The sequence below is a fragment of the Patiria miniata genome, unplaced genomic scaffold (assembly GCF_015706575.1).
Source record: "Patiria miniata isolate m_02_andy unplaced genomic scaffold, ASM1570657v1 HiC_scaffold_18, whole genome shotgun sequence".
In the NCBI taxonomy this organism is placed as follows: Eukaryota; Metazoa; Echinodermata; class Asteroidea; order Valvatida; family Asterinidae; genus Patiria; species Patiria miniata.
The window spans coordinates 11,896,288-11,911,163 of NW_024037056.1; the positions used below are offsets into that span (position 1 = coordinate 11,896,288).

At 37.2% G+C, this 14,876-nt stretch overlaps 1 protein-coding gene across 2 annotated transcripts in view; it reads left to right on the forward strand.

The window, feature by feature from the left end:
- Nucleotides 1-615: 615 nt before the first annotated feature.
- Nucleotides 616-14,876, forward strand: part of LOC119724630 (exostosin-like 3) — a 32,107-nt gene continuing 17,846 nt past the window's right edge. For both annotated transcript variants that reach the window (XR_005270658.1, XM_038195760.1), the window contains exon 1: nt 616-750. The gene's annotated coding sequence lies outside the window, so the exon portion shown is untranslated. The remainder of the gene's footprint in view (nt 751-14,876) is intronic.

The following is a 14,876-nucleotide window of genomic DNA, read 5'->3' on the forward strand; positions in this document are numbered from 1 at the left end:
ATAAAGGTGCACTGAACTAATTCAAGTGAGAATTTCTACGCAAGTCATTAGCATAAAAAGTGGCCCCCCCCCCCCACAATTTCGTTTGAAAACGGAGACCGTTTGGCTTTAAAAACGGTGGAATTGTGTAAATATACCCAAGGATCAACTCCCTGGTTTTTGGGCTTCCATCTGAGGGCAGGCTTGATAAAATCACGGATGAAAAATGGGTCCTATTTGCCTGTGAAAGTGGAAGGATGCCACTTGTAAAATGGCAACATGCAGGCTTGGGAACTATCACTTTTCGGGAGGTGATTTTGTTTTGGTGTGACTATTTAAAAATCTAATCGGGTAATCTACCAAAAATTGAAAAGAAATGAAAAGATGAAGTACAAAACAATAATTTAAGTTTTGTTTGAGAAACCCCAGTGATGTCGGCTTGCATGTTATTTGGCCCTGAACTTTGTTGATTTTACACTGTTTTCAATGGGGCTTGAATTAGTACAATTGACCCATAATGTTATTGGGGGCGAAGTGACAATTTCGCCGACAATTTAAACACGAGAGGGCGCCCTACTTATAAAAAGATCCATGTTTTTTTTAACACAAGCGCAGGCATGCGCGCCGCTCGAGCGATCATTCTGTATTTCATGAGTGTCGGTCGCGCGCGTAGCCCCGTTTTGCTGTATTTACGAGGATCTGGAAACGGTGCAGTTGCTGTCGTGGTTGTAACGCTCGGAAGATTTGCTGGTGAGATCTGGACGGAAAGTGGTAATTATTTTCATCGGTTTTGTTTTAACAATGTCAATGCTAATCTACCATTGTCTACCCTGGCATGTAGCCTAAGCAAGCGGGTGACTTTTCACTGCGTTTACGCATGGAGCTATCTCCATGGTTTACGCGTTACTAATCGTGTATTCACGATTCATGTAATCGTGCATTGGCTTTGTTTTTTGATAGTGGATATTTTGCTGGAGGTAATGACGGCAAACTAACGTTTACTAAAGGTTTGCCGGCGGCAATCCATATCAACAGAGGGCGCTGTACTCTTTAAGATAGGGCTGAATTATAAGATGTATTAAATTCCCACCAAAGTTGTCGAGCACGTTTGGTGTAGTGGTTAAGCAAGAGCTCTGGTGACTGTATGACACGGGTTCGATCCCGATCCCCGCCACATTTTTAATTTTTTTTTTCCCATCCCCAAATAAATCAGAATATTCTTCTTTTATTATTTTAACATGTCTCAAACATTTTATTGCAGAGTATTACATTTTCTTTTCCAGATTTGTGGCTCTGGAGGATTTTTTTTAAAAGGGAAATAAAGTCCGAAATTATATAATGGTCTGAATCCCATCTTGTGAATACGAGGTTACAACGATAATATTGGCATGGAGCCAGACTAAAATTTGTCACCGGAAAATGTTTAAGTACAAAAAAACAGTAACTGCGCATGTTCAGTGCATATCCGGCAAACTAACGTTTACTAAAGGTTTGCCGTCTCCGGCAAAATATACACTGCCTTATCTTTTTATGACAACCCAATGATAAAATTTAGGGCTGGGTAACTCCAGCTAGTGTAAGTGCAAGTTCTATTTATTTTTGTCACTCATTTTACTTTTGGCATGTTTGGTAATGGTGTAGTTTAGGACCCCGTTCCATTATAAGAAAAGTAGGCCTACCGGTAAGACACTTTTCAGTTTTGGCACAAACATGATGAATCAGGGACTGAGTGAGATGTCCATGTAGACTTGTCAATGTCATGAATGTGGCGTCAAATGTCAATAACAATGCCACACATCGATGAACACAAAAACTTTAAACATTTTAGGGGCCTACATACATTTTGTACAGTACTGGTATGATGTATTTATTGGGAAGAAATGATATTTAATCCACTTTCAAATTTACCATTCCTTTCTTTGCCAGTATGCTGACAAACATAGGCCTACCGGTAATCACCAAACAATCAGATTCTTAACTGATGGTTCTGGAAGTGTGGCCCACTTATTGTCCTTATCTGTGGTGTCTACCGTATATGTTACATGTACCCAGCCAAATTGTGTAAATTTCCTGTCTTTTTATTGATAGTAAAAACTTTTGCCGGATACAGGTGGCCCTGACAATGCTTTAGACAAGGTCAGAAATTTATGTTGAGGATGTTTAAAGGTAGAGTCGATCATTTGCAGCTATCCAAAAAGTAACCAACAAAATTTATTGTTGGAAACCTTACTTGGTTTAATATGGCAATAAATAAACTGCCTGTGAAATTTTTCTTTCTGGCATGCTGTCATTTTGAAGAAAACACTAAAAAAGAGGCAATTTCTAAAGATGCGTCAAGTGACGCAATTTTTTGGAAATTTCCATTTGTAGTTGGTTTGTAAATCGACGAATCCATGAATGGGTGCGCGCAAGGGTAGACACGATGCACACACAAATGTGTGTTCACCGTCGATCGTGGACGTCCTATTGTCCCTCTTTTATTTGTAAACTTGTACTCTAACTTTTTAGGAAGACTCCCATAGGTTTTGTACACGACCCCAATCGCAGACATACATTTATGCTGGGAATCGTGGACGATATTGTTCTCTTTTGTTCTCTGGTATTTTTCGTCCACGGTTTGAAAAGATAAACACGTACACGGGTGATACTTTTTTTCAGTTCAGTGCGTGACATCGCATAGCTGCAATCGGCTGAATGAGAACGTGTCCCGGGCGCTGATTTCAGGCTGCGCAATTCAAAACATGACTTGGCAACTTTTGAATTGAATTCGAAATCCAAGATTATATTGTTTTCTCGGAATACACAGCATTCACAGAGCTAAAAGTTCATCAGGTTAGTTGTTAAGCGCCTGTCTTTAGATTTTGAGAAGTTTCGATTACTTGTTGTTAGGCGTTCCGGCAGAGTTCGAAATGGGGGTTTGCAGGTATTACTATTTAGAAAGAGAACAATATTTTTCTTTATACAATAACGTTAGTTGCACTTCAATCAGAGATTCCTTTGGCAAGTTGTGGGTTTTTATTGTTTGCATTTATCGACTTGTCAAAAAATAAAACACAGTAAAAGGCCTTTGAGTTTTGAGTTTAGTATTTGTGAAATTGAAAGATGCCTGTTATTTTTCCTGGAAAACATTTTTATACCACGATTATTATACTATATCTTTAAAACAAGTGTAGAAGACAAAGATGGAAACAAATCTGAAAATCGAAAAAAAAAAGTCAACCCCAATTCAGGTTTTTCTCCGTGCTACGTTCTGTGCCCAGTTCCGTCTGATTTTGCCAGAACGCCTAACATTTTTGTGAACTGGCTTTTCGCATGCATGATTTTCAGAACTACAATGAGAAATATTCTAATTTTGTAGCTTATTTCTCCTGTCAAAGTCCAGTATTGAAGTTTCAGATCCAAAAAATCCCCCCAAAAATGCTTCCTCAAAGAAATTTTATATTAAAAGCTCTTGGCGTGACACCAGTTGTTTTCAAATCCATCCAGCTGTGACTTTAAAAGCAAGGGAAATATCCCCAAGGTTTTTTTTCCCCTCAAAATTAAGCTGAACTGTTTCGAGAAGAAGATTATTATCAACAGACAGAGAAGAACCAAAATGTCATTTTAAAAAGCCGCATGTGGCTTTTGACGTCTGATATTAAACATGTAATATGAAACACGCTGACAGAAGAGTTGTGGGGGGGGGGGGGGGATAAAATCCCCAGAGATAGCGGAAAGTTAATATCCTGATGTGCGTTTCTTTCAACAGTCCGTGAATGAGTTGCAGACTCCCAGGTCCTTCGAAAAGCTAGCGCCTTTTTTTTCCCGTCACTTAATTACATCCATATTTTCTTTGAGTGATATGAAAAACTGTCGGGGGATGCTGTAGATATGGCTCTGGTTTTTTTAACATGCCCATATTTGTCAACCAAGAGGGTAAAAATTGAAAATATGTTAACACACTTGAAACATGTAGTTTTAGCATCAAAACTATTTATATTTATGAGAAATGTAAAAGTCGGAGCTTAAATCTAACTCTAAACTTGTGAAACATCCATGAACATAACAACATTTGTATATTTTACTACGAACTGTTACACATCTCAAAATGGTGATATTCAACTCATGCTTTACCAACTTCTTTAGCAATGAATGTTAATGTTAAGAGCATGGTTCAGAGATTATTTATGCCAAGTTTTGAGTTTCTATCACAAAAAATTACGATTTTACATTGCTTGAAAGCACGAAATAGCCGAAAATACTGGGTTTCACCATTTAAAGTTTTTGTTTGGTATGGAAGAATGGGGTTTTCTTGGGTCAAACTTATTGCATGTAAACCATGGATGATAAAACATAGTTACATGAAAAAAAATTGGAAAAAGTACATTGGCAGATAATTTTCATACCTGTGTCCCCTGCTATGTTTCGGACGTTACACTTTGTTAACATCTCAACTTGTCTCACATTTTATGGCATTGCTTTGGTATCATTGGCCTGTTAGCTTATTTGCAGGCAGAAAATAAACTAACATATTAACATTTATGCAATTTCTGTATTCAAATTGTCACAGAAATAGTTTAGCAGTGTGTTCTATCACCTTAAATACTGGTATATACAGTACGGTACATGCACTTGCACTTGTTGCAACTGGATCTGTCTAATTTATCTGTACTTCAGAACGTTATGTTGCATACATACATGGACAATTGCAAAATATGAACTTGATTGCAGTGGTAATCATTAAAAAAAACACTGAAAACATACTGAACTGCATTTACTACGGTACAAAAAGACAACATGTCATCTTTTGTTTCGGATGTTACATAATGTTAACATCAGATCATCAATTTCTGCAAACTTTGCTAAGGTTTGACCTGTTTGCTTCGTTATTTTTGACTAACCCACATCAGTCCAGTTACAATATCCCATGTAATAATTGAAAATCAATTTTGGAATGAAACCTGTAGAAAACCTCGATATTAAAGGTAAACTGTTGTGATTCGTGCTTATTCCACAGTTAGTTTTGTTACATTTTAAGCAATGTAACACCACTGTTTGGGCGCGTATTTCAACGTTACAGTTTGTCTCCCCATCTTTGACAAAAGTTCTAACATACCAAAAAGAAACTAATATTCAAACAAAAGACCTCTATTTGTACAGAATTTTCACCTTTCTCTAAAATACAAAACTTATACATAAATACCATTCAAGTTTTGCATGTTAAAACAAGTTGTCAAAATTTGTACCAAAAATCCATGATTTTATAAAAAAATACCAGGTTATTTATCCAAAATTCACGCTTTGCTTCATGTCATCTTGCTGCAACACCAAATCTTGTTGTCTCCTTTAATTTGATACCACACTTATTGTTGTTAACTTTCTAAAGATATAACAAATTTCATGTTTTATAAAATTTATCCACCTTTTCATGGAATTTGCCTTTCAAGTTCTTTGAGCACTGCATATGTAATTTTAAATCAAAGAACTTACATGAGATTGAAATACCGGTACTGACCAATTAGTGCAAATAATTACACCTACTTGTAAGCTGTATTCATTGAGGGAATGTAATATTTTACCTTAAAAGTCTCATTTTTGTTTGTTTCGGATGTTACATTATACATGTTAACAAACTGAACATGTCCATGACAATAGAATAGTACAAGTACAAAAGTTTAGTCTCCCACCATACAGTACATGTGGAACTGGAATCATCCATTTTGTTAATAGAGGTGACCAGCATGCATGCAGAAACTTAAAATCTAGATCTAAATTCGGTGTACTATAGTGTAAAATTGCCATACAGGAATTGAGAAATAGACTTTACTTATATTGTATAAGTTGGAATTACCTTCATAGAAGCAAGACCAGATAAAATATAAAAACAAAACACAACAGGGGGACTTAAAATGTTGAAATCTATTTTTTCAATGTAAGAGTTTTCCCTCATTTGAACTTGTCTGACGTTAAAAATGTTTGTTAACACTATGCTGTAACGTCCGAAACACGACAACAATACCCCAGAAAGTATTATTTATAGGGCTCAAGAATTCTGATGAGTAGTTGTGGTTGACATTGTTTTAGTTTAAGTAACAGTTAGGTTATTTTTGAACAATCCACCAATGCCATGCATCACATACAGTGTCTTTAAACATTTCATTGTTACCAATTTAATATAGTAGAAAGCTTAGAAAGTTAACAGTAAATTTGGATTTTGGCATCAAATGCATACATGTACTATATTTACTTTTAAAACTGAATGAAATGGTTCAAATATTTTTCTTGACAAAATAAAACAATGAAAGAATCATAAAATATTGATATAATCAAAAAAATGCATGACAAATGGCAATTTTGTGTTAACAATACAACTGTGTAACGTCCGAAACAAATTTCTTGTGCTACGAGAAATTTGTTGGATATCAAAGATCTAATTTATGTATAGATTTGTTTTAAAACTAACAGTGGTTTATTTCATGATGATTGATTCACTTCAGGTGTCCTCTACTTTGAGTTATTAGCTGAGAAATGGTATTTTTTGTTTCGGACGTTACATTTGTTTCGGACGTTACAACTGTTAACGGAAAATTTGTTTTGCTGATATAATGGTAATGTAATTAGATACTGCATTAATTTATGCTGGGAGGGAAGCTGCCTTGAGCTTCCTCCAAAATGAAATAATAAATAGGTTCTGCAATTCCTTTATTTTCTGAGACTCCAAAATTAAAATTGTTTCGGACGTTACAAAACTGTTTACGGAAAATGAGATAACTTTTTCATTTGATAAAAAAAGTTTTAAACAACATCACTGCAATAAAATAATGTTACTTTCTTTTTAGGCATTGGAATGGGGTAACCAGAAAGTGTATTTTAATACTGATATCATATAATTTAATTGTAGTCCTAGTGTGTCAAATGAGGGGTAAGATTGTTTACGGAAGATGTAACGTCCGAAACACCATTTTCAATTGCACCATTCCATGAAAATAATCAAGATAGTTCCGATTAATGTTCACTTTCTTAAAGTTCCACTCATACTTATTCATTATATATAGGAAAGAAAATTATTGTTTCTGAGTTTAATTTTTTTCCAACCAAAACGAAATTGTCTCTTGTTTTGGTTGACAAAATTCCGTTAACATTTGGCTGTTCAGCAACACGTCACTCACATAAACAAAGGTTGTAGGATTTTCATTAAGCTATGGGAGATCAATCTAGGTCTATGCTACAAAAAAATATGAAAACTGATTTCCAGCTCTGTATCTTTACAAAATTTGAGGCTCTCAAAGTGCCATTAAGCTTTTTGGTATATGTTAAAAAAACCAGAGCCATATTGCATTCCAAATTTTTCTGTTTTTGTTTAATATTCTGTGAATCATTTATAGGCCCAGGTCCTTGTTTTTACAATATGGTTCAGATTACATGAACATGATCATACCGGGTATTGTCAGTGTCAGTGTATGGACCAATCTGGGCACACTGGTAATTCTATCACGAAGGCCCCTTTCAATGGCACAAGCATTGTGCTAGCTATTGTTCAGATTAAGTCCATCACCGGGGAGTTGCTGTGTTTCGAAAAATGATGCCTTGTGGAGACCTGGGTATAATATGGAACAAATGATTGTAGAGGTCTCCACGAGGCAATTTCTAAAGGTGAATTTGCAGTCTGTTTTGTGGCAGTTGCACTGTTTTGTGCGAATGGAAAAAGTAGCTTTAAAATTGGCGCAAAGAGATATTGCGTTTTAAGAAAAATATATCACTTTATATCAATGAAATAGTGCAAAATAATTATTAAACAAAGAAGTTAGATTCCCTTACATTTCAATTCCTAGCAGGATCTTTGACTCTTTGTCAAAGGCGAAATGATTTTTAATTAATTGAACAGACAGACAATACATGTACATGTACAATGCATGTACACGACTATACATTGTATGTATTACAAGGTATAAGATTTATTAGACATAAAAACTAATCAGCCATGATCTGGCACAAACAATTTTGATCGTAATATTTCATTCACCAATTTTAATGTGGACACAGCAAAAATTGGACTGAGAACATCTGTTTTTGTTCAATAGAATAAAATATGGCAAACGGTCGTAAAATTCCATCGTCAGACTGCAATTTTGTCATGTATTTGAAGTTGAAATGAACATGACCTGTGTAGTAAGCGCCGCCGACTTGTTTTGCTGAATGCAGAGGGCCAGCCAAGTGTCTTCTTTGCGTGTATCTCTCTCACTGACTGATTGCCACTCTTGTAAGCCGGACAGTGCTATTGTAAAGGATTACATGTACCCCCCCCCCCCGGAAAAAAGTCTGTCACTTACAATGTATGAGCCCATACTGCCAATCAGGCCAGCATTTCTCTCCGATTTCCACGGCACGAAACGACTGAGAATAATTCTAATTTCCCTGGATGGGATGCCTGTCCAACGCAGGTTACTCCCCAGCTCATGCCAGTACCCATTTATACTCCTGGGTGGAGAGAGGCAAGTGGGGTAAAGTGACTTGCCCAAGGACACAACATATGACCAGCAGCTGAGCTCGAACCCCTGACCCTCTGATCACGAGTCACGAACCCTAACCACAAGGCCACACTCCCCCCAAAAGCCATTCTGAATAATTTGAATAGAATTTTGTGTACTCTGTGATCAGCTTTAATATATAGACTTGCCTAAGGCCAAAAAAAAAAAGTCTCCGGTTTCTGGTATGCGCGCGCGTCGCCGTAGCCATGCGCGTCGGCAAAATGAAAAAGGTTTTTTTTCAATGAAAGATGATGTCTCAAAACCGCCAAACTGGAATCCTGCTGGGCAGCCATTCCATGGTGACTCGCGTGACATTTGAACAAAATGTAAAGTTTTAATGCATTACTGTTGTTAACCTGGCATTTATTCAACTCAAATTAGCATGTATTTGAGTCAGGGCATTGTGAATTTATGGTTTAGTCTTTATATGATTACTTTAAAATCGCTATTTTTTCATGTATCACAGTTTCTTTGACGTGACTCGCATGACAGGATAGAAAAAGGGATTTTTGACATCCCTTGATTCAAATAGCTTTTCCTATGGATCTACCAGTGTTCTAAAAATTATTCTTACAGAACTTAGAACTTAATACCCTCACCCAATACATGCATAAGTTGTATTGTGCGGTAATATCTTAAATATTGTAAGAAATGGCCTGAAGAAAATGTGACTCGCGTGACACAAATGCGTGACTCGCGTGACACAGTAGCTTTTCACTTTCACATTATAACTGTAATTTTAGTATAACGAATCAAATCATAATATTATATTAATAAAAATGATTTGCCTGTGAATACCTTATGAAAGAGTGTGAAAACTGCTATTTATCCCTTTACTTTGGCAAATGTTGGGGGTGGAAATCTGGTTTAAACACAATATCCTTAACAATGACATAGAGAGAAAAAAATGTTTTGGAATTTTAGTTACGAAGTGATATCATCAATCCACGGGTGATTATTTCAGGAAAACAGTTGTAATTCTTGGTCATGTAGAGTCACAGTTTCCTTAAATGGTAAGATCGAGCTGCAATTAACGATGCAGTTGTTTAGGAATGTATACAGTACAGTCGAATCTCGTTTGTACAAACTCTGTTAATACAAAATTCTAGTTATAACAAACATAAAGCCTTAGTCCCGACTGTGCATTTATGTGCACAATGAATGGGACTGATGTTCCTCTTAGTACAAAATTCTGATATAACAAACAATTTGGCTAGGTCCAAACGAGTTTGTATTAACGAGACTCGACTGTATATACATTTGTAAAAAACTGATTCAATTTCTTGTTACATAACTAATGCTTATAAAGACTTAATTCGAATTCTATAATTTAATAGGGCCTATGGCATTGTTTCTTTGTATTACATGTAAATGAAACATTCCTGGCTTGTGACCAGGCGCGGATCCAGAGGTTTTTTTGGGGGGTCAACCCCCCCCCCCCCAGCTCTGTCAAAAAAAGGGGGTCAACCCCCCCCCCCCCCCCGCGTGACACCCCCAAAAACATTATACTGGTCTAATGTCCGCCTGTTCAAAATACGGTACACCATTCTGTAATGTGTTAATAATCGTCGAATTTGAACAGCGCCCCCGATTGAAATTGGTACCAGCCCCCCCCACCCCCCGTCCCCTGCCCCCCCCCCCCCCCCCCCCAGTTTTTTAATTTTACGGAAGCGAGTGTCCAGAGAAAAAAACGTGTGTACATTTTCACATTTTTTGGCTGATGAAACCCCCCCCCCCCCTGCGAAAATTCCTGGATCCACCCCTGGTGACTCGCGTGACATACATCATGTGTGACTCGCGTGACATTTTTGAGATAGTTTTTTCTACAAGGAATGTAGAGCAAATAAGAATATTCATACTTTTATTGATAGACCACCACTATTTCATTTACAAATATCAAACACTAGCTGAATCCCTCTCTAGTTATTAAGTAATCTGAAAAAAGTCCTTTTTTGTGACTCGCGTGACATATTTTTGAGGGTGTTTTCACGATGAAATAGTGGGAAAATACTGAAGACATTTCGAAAAATTCTCAATGTTTTATCAAATAGACTGGAATAGCTACCAAATGTATGCAGATAAAGCACAATCTTATGAATGAGCTTCAATTACTTCCTCAGTTTGTGATTTATACCCCTGACCCTCCGTTTCACCCACAAAATTCATCCATGTTCAGGAGGCTGAAATTTTAATTCAAATGATTTATTTTAAAAAATCTTTTGAGATTTAGATGGTTTCAATATTCCTCTTATCAAATATAACTGACAAAAATTTATTCCTTTCACTTCAATTTTTGAGTTTGGTGATGACCCTTACATGGAATGGCTGTGCTGCACAATTTTAACGTGTTTTTAGATGGGGTTATGATCGAGAATAAGCTTTATGTGGCCTCTCTGGACTCCCATATATTTGCACTAAGTTTAGTCGGGCACCATTTGCAGTCATCAGTCGACATTTGAAGCAAAAAAGTCAGGTAAAAAAAAAAAAAGCCGCGTCGCCGCACCACTTTTTGGACAAGCTCCATACCAGAAACCGGAGACTTTTTTTTTTTTGGCCTAAGCTAGTCTTGTTATAAAATAAATGTACCCGGTATTATTGCCTTTCGCACTCTTCTTTGCTTCATCGTCTTACCCCAATTTTCCAATTTCCCAAACCATCTTGTCAAACGTCTTATTAGATTCTTCCCCAGAACCTTCTCGCTAATTTGGTCCCGCAGGAAAATGTCGAGATTGGACGGAGCTTTTATTGAATTTTTTTTTCATCCAGTTGACGACATTCGTGGCCTAAAATGTTTTCACAGTTTCCCGTAATTTTTGAAATTTAATTGAGGTACAAGTCTCGAAGCTCCAAAAATTCAATTTGCAGTTTTTAATGTAGATGGCACTGGTTAGTCCAGTCAGTCACAGCACACACTAGGCCTACAAGATGGATTTTCATCATCGTATTTTCCAAATGTAAGCTTGATATATCATTTCTCCTCTGAACTTACATGTAGGCCTATATAACACATTAAAATTGAAGGTGTTTCCCCAACGGTAGTCGGCCAACTTTTGTTGGAAATTGATATACATGTAAAATTCCACTTTTCTTGAAATATTATGGCTTGACACCAGGTCCCTTGAGAATATTATTCACAAGTACGGGTACATTTATTACGTATTTCATAATTACACATACTTTATTTGGTACTGGAGTTTTTTATGCTTGCAAATGTTGTACCAGTACATGTACCCGTACTGGTACCAGTATACGTACCTTTAAAGCTGTTTCCTTGGACTTCGGGTAAAGGAAATGCTGGTACCAACAGGTGTGCAGTACCAGTCACTAGGGAACACCAAGTGAAACTTGAGATTTCAAGGTTGATGCTGGTCTGCTGCTGTACACAGTCATAGAGCTAGCTCCATGGCAAAGTATTTCATCAGAATAGAGCAAGGACAGGCAGGGAAAGGCCAATACACTGTGTAATGGTTTTTGACCCACATGTTTATTTTATTTGGCCAAGAAATGGACACAGTAGTACCCCACAAAAAGATACCCTGTAGTTTTGTGTTACACAATACACTACTCTGGACAGAAACTTTGGTAAATTTACTGGCCCGGAAAAAAGAAAAGAAAAACAAGTTACTGGTAATTTAATTGACATTGTTAACATTTTGGTTACCCTGGGAAGATATTTGTACAGTTGTAGACTGTACATGTACATGATGCACTTATGCTACACATGATGCATACTATCATCAAGCTCTCATGACCTTTAACTAAAGAATTGATGTATTATCCAGAACAAGACATTTGTTTATTAAGGCTAAAAGCCGGCTATACTCATCACAAAAGCAAATGCGAATAGGAACATGTGACGTCACGGCAACTATTTGCGCTGCAAATTCGCATAAAGGGCCGGCAAAGTTGTGCACATGTATGTGAAGTTTTTTTTGATGTCACTGCGAAATGTTAAAGGGAATATACATATGTACATCATTTGCTTTTGCTGTAATTTTCAGAAATGGATGGAATTGGGGGGTTGGAAATATATAGAAAATATAGTTACACTGACTTTTTTGAGGTTTGGGGTTCGAAAATGCTATAAAAACCAAGAAAAACAATCATTTTTCTGTAGTCTGGTTCCCTGACTCCATATAAGAAGAAACAGAGCAGTTTACATACATTGGGGAATTGTAAGGTCAGGGAACCAGTCTAGCTGGCTTGTACCCGTTCATAGGTGTGTAATCGATTGCAAACAAGTGCGATGGTCAATTGCGGCCAGTATTTGAAAAAAAAGCCAGTTTTTTCCAACGCTGATCGGCTGATCAGCGTTGGAAATTGATACAAACATAGCACTTTTCTTGAAAATGGCAGTATACCAGGTGCCATGATTTTACAGGATGCTTTACACTGTCATTGACTAACAGTCCAGCAAGGTATTTCAAAATGATTTGGTAGTTTTATTTTTTGATGTTTGCAAATATTGTATTTTCCCTTTAACTGTAGAGCAAGGAAACAGTTTTAACCGAAAATGTTCATCAATGGAATACATGTATATTCCTGTAGGTTTTCGCTTGTAATCAAAGATTAAAGTATATGCGTGTGTACACATCTGTACACGACTGTGATGTTACATATAATCGTAAACTTCCTGTGCTTCATTCGTCATTGTCAGATGCCACTTCTTGACTGTAACTTTTTGTCGACAGCGGTTCATTGTTCTCATCCTCTAAGCAGGTAAAAGCCATTGAAGGTCCATAACATCGATTGCCGCACATGCTTTTTAACTGGCGCCCTGCCTCCGTTGGTGTGCAACGTTAGACAGGCGCGGCGTGCGCTTGCAGCTGATGTGTGTTTACTTGACCATCGAGTTTCGAAGATTCGGTCAAACGCAGTTTCGAACAATCAAATACCAAATTATTCGAAAAGAGAAAGCTCTACGTTTTAGGAATATGGACCTATTGGAAATATAGGCATTGAGGTATATAATTCTGTTTTAAAGTCAGTAAGGCTTTAGGGAAGTGGAATGACGGATTTCATAAAGAAGATTATTCCAAAGGTTTGGAGCTGCTGCATAAAAACCTAATTTTGTGGAGATTGAAGAACAAGTTTTGGGTTTAGTGAGGATTCTGGTATCAGAACTGGAACGCAGTGTACGATTCAAATGGCTGGTTTGGGGTTATGAGTTCAGTGAGATAAGATGGAACACTGTCAAGCTCAAACAATTATAAGTGATTGTTAGGCCCAAAAAAATAAATAATCAGTCTCTGGTCAGACCAAAGTTCCAAAATTGATGCGGTGACGCGTTTTTGTTTTGTTTGTTTTTTTTGGTGGTTTTTTTTTTTTTTCAAGCTTGAATTGTACAGACAAAGTGGGTACTATTTTGCTTTTTTGTGTCCTCATTATACATTGGTGTCCTCCATAGTTTGCCTTGGTGCGCTTTATCATTTGCCTTGGTGCAATTTCCCCATTCCTTGGTGCTCCTTGATACAAAAATTTGAGGAGGTGCGGCAATAGAGGGCGCTGTTGTAGCTTCCGAGTTAATTTGAAGGGAAAAAAAGAAGGTTGACGCGCATGATTAAAATTGATGCGCACGCTGACCAGAGACCGAGGTATTTTTATTTTTGGCCTTAATAACTTGAAAATGATTTGTTCATTGATAGGAAGCCAGTGGAGCTGTTGATATTCCAATAGTCATGGTTCAATAGTCCCGAGTTGGTGTACAATGTAGGCTAGGCTGCACCCTCGCATCGCATCCCATCGCATGGTTCTAAAAGCTAAACTTCCTCATCAAAACTTTGTAAACAATTTCGGAGTTAGGCCGGGTCAGCTCTTTTGTACAAAGTTACATGTAACTTCCCTTCAAAGAATTCCTAGGATTTTTGAAAGTCCCCAGAATAAAAAAAAGAAGTTGTTTTTAATCAGGAAGCCAGTGGAGCTGTTGATATTCCAATAGTCATGGTTCAATAGTCCCGAGTTGGTGTAGGCTAGGCTGCACCCTCGCATCGCATCCCATCCCATGGTTCTAAAAGCTAAACTTCCTCATCAATTCTAAAACTTTGTAAACAATTTCGGAGTTAGGCCGGGTCAGCTCTTTTGTACAAAGTTACATGTAACTTCCCTTCAAAGAATTCCTAGGATTTTTGAAATTCCCCAGAATAAAAAAAAGTTGTAAATCAGGTTTTTTTATCAAGCTTTTGGGCTTGCTTTTTGTAACTAAACAATTGCCATTGGAAAATGAATGAAAGGGTTCCTGTCCGGGCCTTTGTCAAAAAGGTTGCGTGCAACCTGTGGGCCATTATCAATCGCCCAGTCAACATGTCAACGGACCTATCAGTACCAATCAATAATGCCAATCAATTAATCATGTGTAATGGACGGACCTGTCAAACACTTTGCCTCATAAAA